The sequence below is a fragment of the Procambarus clarkii genome, chromosome 83 (assembly GCF_040958095.1).
Source record: "Procambarus clarkii isolate CNS0578487 chromosome 83, FALCON_Pclarkii_2.0, whole genome shotgun sequence".
NCBI lineage: Eukaryota > Metazoa > Arthropoda > Malacostraca > Decapoda > Cambaridae > Procambarus > Procambarus clarkii.
Window position 1 is genome coordinate 10,299,712 of NC_091232.1, and position 3,592 is coordinate 10,303,303.

Here is a 3,592-nt window from a genome sequence, read left to right on the forward strand (position 1 = left end):
GTCTAACTGATCTGCTGGAGAATATGATCTTCGCTTTTATAAGCTGCGTGACCCATGTTGCCAGACCTCCGTCGGCGTCTCACACGCTTTCGTCGCGTTTCAGTTTGGACCGTTGCCTCTTTTTTTCCCCAGCTTTCATATTGCATAATTGGTCGACATATAAAGATATAGTATTATAGTTAAAGGTAAGCACAAGCACAATGAACGATAAAGCAGCATTAAAATTAAACCTCTTAGTTTGGTGTTTCCTGATAGAGAAATACTAACCCTCTGTGCCATCTGGGTCAACGGGCAGCCAGTCAGCTGGCTTCCTCAAACCGGTAATTGTAAACCAACAGCCAATAGCCTGCCAGTCAGTTCTCGCCAACAAGTATAGCAGTTTTTATGTTTACGTAAACCACTTGAGTATTTGGTCCATCTCTAATCAGATAGTACAGAGGGGCCCACTCTGCCCAGTAACCTGGGAAGACTTGATGTAGGATATGAGATATATCTCTGACATAAACATATGTCTTGTCACTTATATACGCGGAATTCTGTGTTTTTTTTGTTGCAAATATATATTTCACGAATTTTTTTGCTTTTGTTTTGTCTGTTTCCATTATTCATCTACAATTCACCAATATTCATTCACAAAGTTCATACATTCGTTAACTAATCATCAACAATGATCCACATCCCGCAAAGAATCATCTACAGCTCGTGCAAGCAATTATCAACACAACAGTAGATAATCATCTACTACCCGTAAAGTACCAAAGTACCAAACTACAATCCACAACTACCAAACAATCATCTACAACCCACGAACAATGATACACAACCCACAAACAATCATCCACAACCCACTAATTATCATTCATTATTGGCATGGCGCTTTCCCTGATATTTCCCTTCCTTTCACAGAAAAACAATATAGCGAATGAACAAATGATTGAAAACAAATGAACAAATGAAAAAAGTGAACAAATCCACAAAGGGCCGTGATGAGGGCTCGAACCTACGTCTGGGATGATCCCAGACGCGTCTTAGTTTGTTTACTATTATTATCATCATATCAGCAATGTGGGCTGATGTTTGGCTGCATAGAAAATGATTACATGAGAACTGATTACTGTAAATTCTGTAGCCAACATGAGAAATTGATTACATTACATTCTTGAAGAGAAACTGAGTGCATTATCCAGCATCAACATGGCTGATTGTACTAAGAAAAACACCTGTAATTTTCACCATGGCCTTGCTCAGTGCTGCTTACAGATATTCTATAATTGCTTTCAATAACGATCAACAATATTTTAGTCATAAATCCCAATCATGATAACCGTAGTGTATTAAAAATTAGTTATTAGAATTTGTTTATAAAATGTTGATATAGAAATGGAAATGTAATGATAGTTAATTGCACCAAATTTTCAATCACCGGGGAGCAGGTCGGCCGAGCGGACAGCACGCTGGACTGTGATCCTGTGGTCCCGGGTTCGATCCCGGGCGCCGGCGAGAAACAATGGGCAGAGTTACTTTCACCCTATGCCCCTGTTACCTAGCAGTAAATAGGTACCTGGGTGTTAGTCAGCTGTCACGGGCTGCTTCCTGGGGGTGGAGGCCTGGTCGAGGACCGGGCCGCGGGGACACTAAAGCCCCGAAATCATCTCAAGATAACCTCAAGATAACCATCTTTAGTTTCAAACAAATTTATCTGTTTTTAAGGAAAAAATGTTTACCTTGGTTTAAAGAGTTCTATCTGTTTGATTTCTTAAACAGTGCATAACGTAAGTGCCTTGTCTTAATGAAGTTCACTGCTTACACCAAGCTGCCAAGCATAAGATGACTGTCGTTATCAAAGCGTGCAGTAACTAAGGAGTCTCAAAATACCTTGCATCCAACACAGGTATACTAGTTAACATATTTATATAAAATTAAATTAAGTATATTTATGGCTTGTCTTAATACAAGCAGCAGCAGCAGGAGCAGTTGTGGTAGTATTTGTGGTGGATGCAGATGGAGTAAGTAGACGGATAATTAGTAGTTAAAATAGAGCGTCCAGTTGTAATGGTAAACTTTCTCTTTAACGTTTCTAAAATTTATTTTCTAAAATTTTCTCCCTTCATGTTCCTTCCTTACTAAAGTTTCGGTGAGTAAAGCAGTAGTATCATCGTTACTCAGGTGAAAACGCACAAGCATACAGCAATATACATAGGTAAAAAGAGGGAGGAAGAGGCGAGGGGATGTATTTGGTAATTTCACTGTCCCTTAGGTAGTGATCCAACTGCCGCCAGTTCGGTATTACGAATCAAATAACGAACGATATTGCTGGCCTCTAACGCCGTCTCAGGGAACAGGAAGAGAAAGGAATCAAGAAGAGAGAGCGGGGAGGAAAATGAAGAGGAGAAGGAGGAGGAGGAGGAGGAGGAAAAGCAGGAGAAGATGTATTAGGAGTTGGAGGCAACGTCTCCAGAATATATATAAATGGGAAAAAAGTTAATTTAAGAAACATCCGTATGGAGGAGGAACTCCATGAAAGTTTAATTTTCGTAATCTGTGGCAGGTAAAGTTTCTCCGAGTTATGGAGAGTTCATTTTGTTTTTTTTTAAGCTGTCTGAATTTTTGTTAGTGTCTGGCATTTTTTGTTGATAAAGTAGAACTTGTTCTGGTTTATGTAAATTTGTTCTTCGGAAGCAGTCTTCGACACTGGCTGAATCTCTAACAAAGGTGCTGATTTGTCCGGGTTTTTCATTCTTGATTATGTCGCCTACTAATCTCTCTCTTGCTCTCTCTATTTTTCTTTTAGTTTTGTCAGGCTTTCTATATAGTTTTATTAGCAATATATTCTCTCTCTCTCTCTCGCTCTCTCTCTCTCTCTCTCTCTCTCTCTCTCTCTCTCTCTCTCTCTCTCTCTCTCTCTCTCTCTCTCTCTCTCTCTCTCTCTCTCTCTCTCTCCCTCTCTCGCTGAGTAATAATGCAGAGATCTAAATCAATATTGGAGTGAAGTTGAGTATTCCCTCCCAAGCCACCGTTATATAGACACCTGAGCACACACTCGGGCTCGCCAACTTTCTCTGGCCCCGGCCCAAGCCCGACCCCGGACCTGCCTCACCCAGCCTCGTCTCCCATCACTGTTACCTCGCCTCCCATCACTCCCCTCCATCCCTAGATCCATCACTTCCCGGTCCCATCCCTAGATCCACCAGTCTCACCCTCCATCACTCACACACCAACCTCACTTCCCGACTTATCCTGTCCCCTTCACCCTGTCATCATCAGCTTCTCTCTCCCTTGTTGAGTGACTATTTTCACAGTTTTATGACCGGCTACACAAGCTGTCGCTCGCTACGACCTCTCGCCCAGTACGACCTCTCGCCCAGCACGACCTCTCGCCCAGCACGACCTCTCGCCCAGCACGACCTCTCGCCCAGCACGACCTCTCGCCCAGTACGACCTCTCGCCCAGCACGACCTCTCGCCCAGTACGACCTCTCGCCCAGTACGATCTCTCGCTCACCATGAATTTTCCTACCACCGTCGCCTTTTCGCCTGCATTCCTCTATCCACCCCACTACCCACCATCCTCCCCACTGTCCTCATTACCACCC